We start from the raw sequence: 12596 nt of genomic DNA, 5'->3' as shown, positions 1-12596 counted from the left end.
TGCAAGCGGACTTTTTGAACTTGTTCATTTCCATGGTTCATTTGTTTTTGAGTTGCCAGACACTATTCTCTGTCCCTCCCTGTGTGTTTTTAAATCTACTCCAAAGCATCATTGTGTGTGTTTGTGTGACTGTTTTGACCCCAAGATCAATTCCTTCTGTTTTACATGATATTCCCATAGCAGAGAAATGGTAACCCATAGCTACCAAGCACTGGGTATTCAGTAGTTATGTGAACTAACTATGTTGGCATCCTAATTGATGTACAATCCCCTTACTAGACCAGAATTTGTTTTATCTGGAGTGTTGAAATTATTTCTAAGAATTAGCTGTGAAGAGCTTATTTACCCCTTGTTGTATGTGGTTACATGCAGTACAGCGTTACATACTGTTAACTGAGTTAACATTTTGTCACTGTCAAGAAACCAGCACTTGCTCCGAGGAAGGAAGCTACAAACTGATAGAATGGGAAACGACGGGTCCAGACGCGTAGCAGCCAAGACCACAAATCACTCCTCTTCTCCTCTCGTCCTTTCCTCCTCTCTGTGATGTAAATACTCTGTGGGATTTTTTTTTATCCTTTTGAACTCTGGGTGTGTTTGTTGCTTAGACTCGCTGGACCATATTCATACAGTTTCAGTACCCAACGCTCCGTTCACCAGACAGATGGGAGAGACACAACACTGTTTTTATGCCGCTGCTGCCACACCATTAAAATGAGAGGATCAACACTTCTTTTGGTGAGCCTAAAGTGACACATTACAGTTCTGACAGCACACCGCCTCCCCCAGTATGCAGCAGCACTACAAGGACTACAGTACAAGCACAGATAGGTTGTGTGATGATCTTGATGATGAGACAGACTGTGTGAATCTGGTCCTCAAGTATTCATCCGTATTTATTGATGTTCTTATAAATTCCAGTCCTATCATATTGTATGATATTCTTTACAAGACAAATGATCATTAAAAAACTTTGATTGGATCCGTTATATGGCTGTGTGTGTGGTTATATCGATTTTGGGATGTTGGTCTGATACTGTACACCACAGTCAATGATGCACTTTGTGGCCGTGGTGATCAGATCCATGGTAAGATATGAGTCTTTTCATCAAATGTTGGCATGCAGGTTTTTTGAAAGATACAAAATCAGAAATTCTGTCAGAGAATTGACTTTTCCAAATACTGTATTGTAAAACCAACACTGACAAAAATGTTCATTGAAATATGTCTCCTTCATTCCTTCATAAATATATATATGTTTTGACAATAAACAAAACATGCATAGACAAAAACAATAGACAACTTAACATCTACACACATACGTCTCAACAAACATTAATGACATAACACTTGCTCAGACCCACATGTTCCCACCGTATCCACACCAATGCTTGTAAGACTCTGCCCCATATGACTTCATATTGTGTTATGTTGTTTCTGTTTGTAGCCAGATTTGATCAATATTTAAATAAAGCATTTGATTCTTCCATTCTCTTAACGTTGGAGTATCATTTGACTTCCAGTATTTAAATAATAGCTTCCTCAATATAAGTGATGAAAATAATATTGTCCACCTAGCCACCAAGCTAGAATTCGTAACATATCATACATTTTGGTAATGAAACATATTGTATGTTTTTCAAATCATGACATGTTGTACATTTTGCAAATTTGTATATAATACGAATTGTAATTTAAAAGATATCATAAGAAATGGGTGATGGAAATCCACAAATTAAAACATAACATACGAAACGTAACGTATCATACTAAATGAAGTCTTGGATTTGCGTACATAATAATACAAAATGCTCTGAGACCAGGTTGAAATTCTATTCATTAGTTTATAATGGATTGAGCATACATTTTCTCTTTAACTGTAATTTAGTTTGTTATGTTGCAACACTTCCTCCATGCCAATTACAGTTATTTTTAAGTCTTGATTCTAATAGTTGATATTTTTTTCTAAGAGATTGTCAGTTGGATAGGCTCTCTGCAAGGTTTTGTCGAGCTTACCTATCATATGATATATTTTTCTGACTCAAATTCCCTCATGTCCAAAAGCTTTCATTATCGAAATTTCGTGATATAACATTTTTAAGTTGCATATATTTGAAAATGTCTACATTGGTCAGCCCAAAGTTGCTTTTTAATTCAGAGCAATATCTGCTTCCTTTGTGGTGCTTGTAAGGGTTTTAGAGAAAGACCAAGGACAGCTTTGCATATGAAGTACAAAGCAAAACTTAACCGGCTTCGGGGCAAATTTACACTATATATACAAAAGTATGTAGACACACCTTGAAAATATATATTATGTGGGCACAATGACTAAGGGGTAAACATGTCTGTGTAAATATTTGTCTCTGTGTTTTAGTCTTACTATTAATCCATGAAATTGCCTGAACCTCCCCCAAGGTAAATGTATGTAATAGTACATGGAAAGTCAGTCATTTGTGTTGTTCAAGCCTAGAGCAACCCATTTTCTCTAATTATGTGAGAATCAAGGTTGGGAATATTTAACATGCTACTACAGTGTTGTTTGCTATTGTTTTTTGGTCCTGCATAGATAACAACCTGTATCTTTGCAAAGAGTAAAGAGTGTTTTTTTCAAAGGAATAAATATCTCCAATGCAGAGCTAAAACTGATCAAACTAGTGAAGGTTGTTGTGAAACTCCCTCCAGACTTCTGGTGAAAGTAGAGAAAAGGGGGGAGGGAGAGAGAGCTAGAAAGAGACTGTCCCACTGGGCACACTGGTTGAATCAACTTTGTTTTCCCGTCATTTCAATGAAATTTCATTGAACCGACATGGAATAGACGTTGAATTGACGTCTGTGCCCAGTGTGTGTGGGTGTGTGGTGTTGTGGGTATCTGTGTTTGTGTTTCATAAAGCACAATTGTTGTCTTATCTCCTTTGACAGATATCACAAGTTTTCTGAAACATCTGCAAAATGGCAAACAGAAGATACCCAGTAACAAGCACATCCAACAATGCATAGGAAAAAGCTGATGTGTTCCAAGAACAATTGCCTCTCCTGTCTTTGTACTGCTTGACACTTCTCTCTCTCCCCATCTAGTTTTGGCCTCCTCTGTGCTGCATCAAGGCTTACCATTGGTGCCTCAACAATGTACCTATCTACAGCCCATACTGCCTCTGTGTTTTGAATGGATAATTATTTAATGTTTTTTTTCAGGGATTTCTGAAAGATTCTAAAGCGTGTGTGATGTTTGGTGGGCTGTGTGAGTTCCAAGGACAAGCAGAACTCATTAGGATGACTACTGAAGAGTTTACATAATGAAGTATCAAACGTGACCTTCAGTTCTCCATCCACACAATAACAGCTCTGGTTTGTGTTCGTATTCTCCTCTGAACAGGAACAGGATCCCCATTAGCTGCTGCCTTCCTGGAGTCCAAACAAATTAAGGCAAAAACGAATTTAAAATAAAACAGTACATATAGTATTATTATACCACTAAATATCTACAATACAAGTGTTACAATACCACCATACATACAGTACCAGTCCAAAGTTTGGACACACCTACTCATTCAAGGGTTTTTCTTTATTTTTACTATTTCCAAGAATAATAGTGAAGACATCAACACTATGAAATAACAGGTACGGAATCATATAGTAACCAAAAAAGTGTTAAACAAGTCAAAATATATTTTATATTTGAAATTCTTAAAAGTAGTACCCTTTACCTTGATGACAGCTTTGCAAACTCTTGGCATTCTCTCAACCAGCTTCATGAGGTAGTTACCTGGTGTCACGCCCTGACCTTAGAGAGCTGTTTATTCTCTATGTTGGTTGGGGAGTGATAGTGACTAGGATGGGTCATCTAGGTGATTAATGATTTATGTTGGCCGGGTATGGTTTCCAATCAGAGACAGCTGTTTATCGTTGTCTCTGATTGGGGATCATATTTAGGCAGCCATTTCCTCATTGTGTTTCGTGGGATCTTGTCTACAGATAGTTGCCTGTGTGCACACCAGTAGCTTCATGTTTCGTTTGTTCTTGTGCTTTATTGTTTTGTTTGGTGAGTTTCAATTTATTAAAATATGTGGAACTCTACGCACGCTGCGCCTTGGTCCAATCATTACAACGATCATGACACCTGGAATGCATTTCAATTAACAGGTGTGCCTTGTTGAAAGTTAATTTGTGGAAATTCTTTCCTTCTTAATGCATTTGAGCCAATCAGTTGTGTTGTGACAAGGTAGGGGTGGTTTACAAAAGATAGGCCTATTTGGTAACAGACCAAGTCCATATTATGGCAAGAACAGCTCAAATAAGCAAAGAGAAATGACAGTCCATCATTACTTTAAGACATGAAGGTAAGTCAATACGGAATATTTCAAGAACTTTGATAGTTTCTCATGATGACCGCCACAGGAAAGGAAGACCCAGAGTTACCTCTGCTGCAGAGGATAAGTTCATTTGAGTAACCAGCATCAGAAATTGCTGCTCAAATATATGCTTCACAGAGTTCAAGTAACAGACACATCTCAACATCAACTGTCCAGAGGAGACTGCGTGAATCAGGCCTTCATGGTTGAAATTGCTGCAAGGAAACCACTACTAAAGGACACCAATAAGAAGAGACTTGTTTGGGCCAAGAAACCAGAGCAATAGACAGGGGAAATCTGTCTTTGGTCTGATGAGTCCAAATGTGAGTTTTTTGGTTCCTACGCAGAGTAGGTGAGCTGATGATCTCTGCATGTGTGGTTCCCACCATGACGCATGGAGGAGGAGGTTTGATGGTGTGGGGTTGCTTTGCTGGTGACACTGTCTGTGATTTATTTAGAATTCAAGGCATACTAAACCAGCATGGCTACCACGGCATTCTGCAGTGATACGCCATCCCATCGGGTTTGCGCTTAGTGGTACTGTCGTTTGTTATTCAACAGAACAATGACCCAACCCACCTCCAGGCTGTGTAAGGGCTATTTGACCAAGAAGGAGAGTGATGGAGTGCTGTATCAGATAACCTGGCCTCCACAATCACACGAACTCAACCCAATTGAGATGGTTTTGGATGAGTTAGACTGTGGAGTGAAGGAAAAGCAGCAAACAAGTGCTGAACATGAATCATGTACTGTAGCTGTTGGGGCCTGTGGGACATACAGTATACCTCTGTGGTCCAGATGGTACAGTTGAAGTTGGAAGTTTACATACACCTTTACCAAATACATTTAAAATCAGTTTTTCACAATTCCTGACATTTAATCCTAGTAAAAATCCCTGTCTTTGGTCAGTTGGGATCACCACTTTATTTTAAGAATGTGAAATGTCAGAATAATTGTAGAGAGAATGATTTATTTCAGCTTTTATTTATTTCATCACATTCCCAGTGGGTCAGAAGTTTACATACACTCAATTAGTATTTGGTAGCATTGCCTTTAAATTGTTTAACTTGGGTCAAATGTTTTGGGTAGCCTTCCACAAGCTTCCAACAATAAGTTGGGAGAATTTTGGCCCATTCCTCCTGACAGAGCTGGTGTAACTGAGTCAGGGTTTTAGGCCTCCTTGCTCGCACACACTTTTTCAGTTCTGCCCACAAATTTTCTATAGGATTGAGGTCAGGGCTTTGTGATGGCCACTCCAATACCTTGACTTTGTTGTCCTTAAGCCATTTTCCCACAACTTTGGAAGTATGCTTGGGGTCATTGTCCATTTGGAAGACCCATTTGCGACCAAGCTTTAACTTCCTGACTGATGACGTGAGATGTTGCTTCAATATATCCACATAATTGTCCTCCCTCATGATGCCATCTATTTTGTGAAGTGCACCAGTCCCTCCTGCAGCAAAGCACCCCCACAACATGATACTGCCACCCCCGTGCTTCACGGTTGGGATGGTCTTCTTCAGCTTGCAAGCCTCCCACTTTTTCCTCCAAACATAACGATGGTCATTATGGCCAAACAGTTGTATTTTTGTTTCATCAGACCAGAGGACATTTCTCCAAAAAGTACGATATTTGTCCCCATGTGCAGCTGCAAACCATAGTCTGGCTTGTTTATGGCGGTTTTGGAGCAGTGGCTTCTTACTTGCTGAGCGGCCTTTCAGGATATGTCGATATAGGACTCGTTTTACTGTGGATATAGATACTTTTGTACCTGTTTCCTCCAGCATCTTCACAAGGTCCTTTGCTGTTGTTCTGGGATTGATTTGCACTTTTCGCACCAAAGTACGTTCATCTCTAGGAGACAGAACGCGTCTCCTTCCTGAGCGGTATGATGGCGGCGTGGTCCCATGGTGTTTATACTTGCGTACTATTGTTTGTACAGATGAACGTGGTACCTTCAGGCGTTTGGAAATTGCTCCCAAGGATGAACCAGACTTGTGGAGGTCTACAATTTATTTTCTGAGGTCTTGGCTGATTTCTTTTGATTCTCCCATGATGTCAAGCAAAGAGGCACTGAGTTTGAAGGCAGGCCTTGAAATACATCCACAGGTACACCTCCAATTGACTCAAATGATGTCAATTAGCCTATCAGAAGCTTCTAAAGCCATTACATTATTTTCTGGAATTTTCCAAGCTGTTTAAAGGCACAGTCAACTTAGTGTATGTTAACTTCTGACCCACTAGAATTGTGATACAGTGAAATATTCTGTCTGTAAACAATTGTTGGAAGAATGACTTGTGTCATGCACACAGTAGATGTCCTAACCGACTTGCCAAAACTATAGTTTGTTAACAAGAAATTTGTGGGTGGTTGAAAAATGAGTTTTAATGATCCAACCTAAGTGTATGTAAACTTCCGACTTTAACTGTATGTTTGCATACCTGAAGCATTGATACTAAGGCAGCTTATATTGTGGTTTTCCTGTGAATGAGAAATTAGGCCCTTGTTCCCATTTCTGTTTGTTTTACTGAAGGTGGGTTTGAACAGGATGTTCTACATACACCATCCACAACCTAACCCTACAGAAATGGTATGTAGATTCGTGTTTAGTCCTAACTCACTGCTTGTGAACATTGAAATGACTTGGCACTGAGATCAGTGTATAACAAAGAGCATCCTCTAATCACGCTAATCTTGTTTTAGTGTCTGTACATTGGCCATTTGGCAACCATGGACAATCAACAGGGACCTTTGACATCATCCCCCAGTATCTAACTAATACCCCCAAAGTTTAGCAATACAAACAATATACAAAGACATTTACTCTTCTCTCACTACGATGGAGTCAGCTCCGATAGATTCTCCCAACAACAGGTGAGCCCTACAGCTTAGCCGAATTAAAAGGTTCAATCCATCTTAAGTCCATTTATCTTCCCCACAGCTACTTTGATGAATAGGCCAGTCCTCTAAGCTTCACCAGTGCAACTGCATTTACAACGATAATGATGTCTGTGCAGATGACGAAGCATCAGCCGCTAATAGCTTTTCGAGCCGTGTGAGACGCAAAGCCAGCAAAACGTCATCCTGAGCCGGCCTTCATTGGCCCGGGCTTGCGCTCTCAGACGGCTGCTCTCTCAGTTGTATTGTTATGTGTCTACAACTGATGATCTGGAAATCGGACTGTATTAAGCAGCTTAACGCAACGCTCTACAAAAGGATTTGGGAAAGATTAATCCAGGCATTGGGCATACACCACTGTTTCTTTTATGGTGTACATTAGATTTATGCATTTATTTTAGCTCATAGGCCCACTTCTTGACTAGTATCCTGCTTGTTCCATAGATGCGGGTTAGATGTGCGTTTGTTAATAGCAGACCTCTGGTGCTGGCAGGGCATAACATGATATATAAGATCAAGCAGGAGAACATCAAGCCATCACACTGTGAAACACTAGACAGACAGGCTATATGGTTGTAGGTTATCAGTAGAGCAGTACAATGATATGCCCAGATCAGAGCTAGCGTCATAATCCCAGTTCATTATCATCTCAGTAACTCTATATATTAATGTTTTTATTTATGTAATGTTTTATGCACACTCACAGGACCCTACACACACACACACACACACTGACACCAACACACACACACAAACACTTACTGCATCACTTGCTCACACACACATAATATGCACATACAGTGCCTTTGGAAAGTGTTCAGACCCCTTGACTTCTTCCACATTTTGTTTCGTTACAGCCTTATTCTAAAATTGATTCAATCGTTTTTTTCCTCATCAGTCTACACACAATACCCCATAATGACAAAGCAAAAACAGGTTTTTATAAATTGTTGCTAATTTATTCAACATAAAAAAACGCAAATATAACATTTACATAAGTATTCAGACCCTTTACGAAGCACCTTTGCCTTCGATTACAGCATCGGGTCTGCTTATGTATGTCGCTATAGGCGTGGCACACCTGTATTTGGGGAATTTATCCCATTCTTCTCTGCAGATCCTCTCAAGCTCTGTCAGGTTGGATGGGGAGCATTGCTGCACAGCTATTTTCAGGTCTCTCCAGAGATGTTAGATCAGGTTCAAGTCCGGGCTCTGGCTGGGCCACTCAAGGACATTCAGAGACTTGTCCCGAAGCCACTCCTGCGTTGTCTTTGGCTGTGTGCTTAGGGTTGTTGTTCCGTTGGAAGGTGAACCTTCACCCCAGTCTGAAGTCCTGTGCGCTCTGGAGCAGGTCTTCATCAAGGATCTCTCTGTACTTTGCTCCGTTCATCTTTCCCTCGATCCTGACTAGTATCCCAGTCCCTGCCGCTGAAAAATATCCCCACAGCATGATGCTGCCACCACCATGCTTCACCGTAGGGATGGTGTTCGGTTTCCCCCAGACGTGATGCTTGGCATTCAGGCCAAAGAGTTCAATCTTGGTTTCATCAGACTAGAGAATCTTGAGTCTTTAGGTTTCTTTTTGGCAAACTCCAAGTGGGCTGTCATGTGCCTTTTACTGGGGAGTGGCATCCGTCTGGCCACTCTACCATAAAGGCCTGATTGGTGGAGAGCTGTAGATAGAGTTGTCCAGCTGGAAGGTTCTCCCATCTCTAGAGCTCTGTCAGAGTGACCATCAGGTTCTTGGTCACCTCCCTGACCAAGGCCCTTCTCCCCCGATTGCTCAGTTTGGCCGGTCGGCCAGCTCTAGGAAGAGTCAACATCTTCCATTTAAGAATGATGGAGGCAATTGTGATCTTTGGGACTTTCAATTCAGCAAAAATGTTTTGGTACCCTTCCCCAGATCTGTGCCTCAACCACCCAATCCTGTCCCGGGGCTCTACGGACAATTCCTTCGACCTCATGGCTTGGTTTTTGCTCTGACATGCACTGCCAACTGTGGGAGCTCAGACAGGTGTATGCCTTTCCGAATCATATCCAGTCAATTGAATTTACCACAGGTGGACTCCAATCAAATGGTAGAAACAAGTCAAGGATGATTAATGGAAACAGGATGCACCTGAGCTCAATTTTGAGTCTCATTGCAAAGGGTCTGAATACTAATGTAAATAAAGTATTTATGTTTTTTATGTTTAATACTTTAATATTTGCAAACATTTCTAAAAACCTGTTTTCACTTTGTCATTATGGGGTATTATGTGTAGATTGCTGAGGAAAATGTTTTATTTAACCCATTTTAGAATAGGGCTGTAGCGTAACAAAATGTGGAAGAAGTCAAGGGGTCAGATTACTTTCAGAAGGCACAGTACATTTATACTCAACACACACACACACACAATCATTCTATACGCTGCTGCTACTCTGTTTACCATATATCCTGATGCCTAGTCACCTTACTCCTACATATATATATCTACCTCTATCACTCCAGTATCCCTGCAACATTGTATTGCATGAACCCAGCCTGCCACAAAGATTCTCTAGAGCACGGACAAGGACATCCCGGATGACGCTGGGCCAATTGTTTCCAGCGTTATGCGTCTCCCGGACGCGGCCAGGTGCGACACAGCCTGGGATCGAACCAGGGTCTGTAGTGACACCTCTAGCTCTGCAATGCAGTGTCTTAGACCACTGCGCCACTCGGGAGTCCCCCCTATATAGCATGCTTACTTACTTTCTTGTGTTCTTCTTATTTCTTATTTTTATTTCTTGTGTGTTTTTGTTCTACCTTATGTTATTTTTAGTATTACATTGTTACTGATTACTGCATTGTTAGGTTTTGAGTTTGCAAGAAAGGCTTTTATTTCACTGTACTTGTGCATGTGACATTAAAACTTGAAACTTGTTCAACTTCAAGCTGGCACGGCTGTAGGTGTGGTGATTTTGGAGCAGATGAGATGGGGTCAGTGGTATACACCTCTGGGGTTACAGGTACTTAATTCCCTATTTTACAATCGGAACACAATAGCTTTCACAGCAGACAATTTTCCCTCCCTATTCCTGTGGAAGACCTGCTAGCCTCGAGTCAGTCTACGTTCCCCCTCCTTCTACATCACTCCCCCTCTCTCTTTCTCTTTCCCATTCTCTCTCACTGCTCACACACTCTCTTTCTCTCTCTCTCCTATTCTCTCTCACCCATTCTCTCACCCCCTCACTCTCTTTTTCTCACCCTTTCTCTCTGTATTTCTCTTTCCCATTGCCTCTGTGTTTCTGTTGAGGTTGTCTCTTCCCCCTCTTCTCACCATGTGCCCCCCAAACACACACACACACACACACACACACACACACACACACACACACACACACACACACACACACACACACACACACACACACATACAGCACACAACACACACAGCGCCTCATTCTTGCAGAAGAAAAGGTTTGAATTGTTTCATTAACCTCCTGCTACTCTTTGCCGACCCAATCTGGGATTCTCGAAACAGTCCAGCGTGCTCTTGATCTGTGTGTGTGACAGCTTCCAATCACAACAAACAGCAGGACTCACACGGCCGGCTTAGGGGGGAAGCTAAGCAAACAGAATCAGCATTCTTTCATCTGGAGGCCTATAATATGATGAGGCCCATGTGAATTCAAATTCATTATCCACATTAGATGGTTAACACTTTCAATTGACTTAGCATAGCTGCATATTTAAATGCCAACGCTCCGGGGGAACTTGTTAGCTTATTTAGCCAATTAGTCATCTCCACTAACCAACTGTTTCTAATGCGTAATGTGTCCCAGAATATTCTTGACAAATTACACAGGGCAGCAGAATATGCGTAAAGCATAAGGGAAGTCGTTGGGGAAAATGGGGTGTAATTTAGATACCATCTTCATTGAGTCAATATTATCCATGTCTGTCTGTGTTTGTAGAGTCAATCATAACAAGCCATGGGCTTGAAACATAAAAGGACATGCCATACGTCTCCCTCGTTATAATGCACAAGGTGTACACCATTATAGAAAACAGTTCTACTGAAAGCTGGGATTTCATACAAGTGTGCCGATGGGTGAAGTCTGTGTATTACAGTGAAATAGCACAACAACAAGGAAGTGCTTCATGATCACTTCTCACTGAAAGCCATGGTGATGTTCCATACAAGTGTTTCAGTGAATGCACTAGGTGATGCCCTTCAGTCTACATACCCTAACCCTGGGAGAGCTGATCTGATGGTATCTACCTCTCTCCTCTCCCCCTGGCTCGTACCATGTCTGAGTGGAGGGGGGTACCCAGGTCTTCCTCTGTCCTTCACCACGGCTCCTCTCTCAGCTCAGTCTAGTGTTGTGAAGGCCTGACCCTTGTCACAGGCTGATGAATGGAAGCCTGTGCTGTCTGATTCTCCTCTGGGGGGCAGTTCCATTGTTACAGGGTCACCTCATTTCATTTTAAGCCAGGAAAGAAAGGAGGTTGATGAAATGAAGATTGCGCTTTTCATCCGTTCGAGGCCAAAAGTGTCAAAGTTCGCTCTCTCGCTCTCCTCTCTCCGCAGTTCCCATTCGGAGAGTAAATGGGAGCAGAGACTAACCCAGTCCACCCCACAGTGTTCCTGTTCACATTTGGTAGAGGCTGGAATCTCCCTGGTTTAGACTGTATTCTCACTATGGGAGATTTCTAGAGGTTTCGAGAAAATACCCTCGGCTAGACCTTTTACTGTAATGGAAACATGTGAACTGGTCACGTCTGCCACGACACCTCCTTGAAGATATCATCTTCAAACAAGTATTCCTTCCTATTGAGCTCTCATTCCAAACCTACCATCTTGATTCTCCACACAATTGTGTTACCATTTAATTTAGGTAGATACTGAAGTCTTTCTGGTTAATCTCTGCATAATGTTCGCTCCAAACCCCTGAATTATAAATGTCAAGATGACTCTCGGCTTAGCCTTTGTTATAATTCATGGCAGAGATTGATATGACAGAGAAACCCTGCTCTAACAATGTTGGAATAAATATGTCTTCATGGCATTTGAATGTGTCTTTAACAAATGTCTCAACATACTTTAAGTTTGTGCTTCTGAGGACGTAGCTACAGGTAACTCATAATCATTCCAATTTGCTTTGCTCAAATTCATCACTAATAGAATGAATGTTTTATGTTGTTAGTTTGCCTCAAACTTGATATGGGCTTGTTAAGACTGTTGCTATGGAAATGACATGTTCACTTCTGTTGTGTTGGCAGTGCACCAAGTGTTTTCCCACTACAGCCTGCACTCACAGTGCTACTCAGAAACAAACACTTAAAGACCAGATACAGTAGAGATGACGAAAATGCAAAAACA

This window comes from Salvelinus alpinus, chromosome 15 (assembly GCF_045679555.1).
Source record: "Salvelinus alpinus chromosome 15, SLU_Salpinus.1, whole genome shotgun sequence".
Lineage (NCBI taxonomy): Eukaryota > Metazoa > Chordata > Actinopteri > Salmoniformes > Salmonidae > Salvelinus > Salvelinus alpinus.
Note: the sequence above shows the minus strand (reverse complement) of the source record.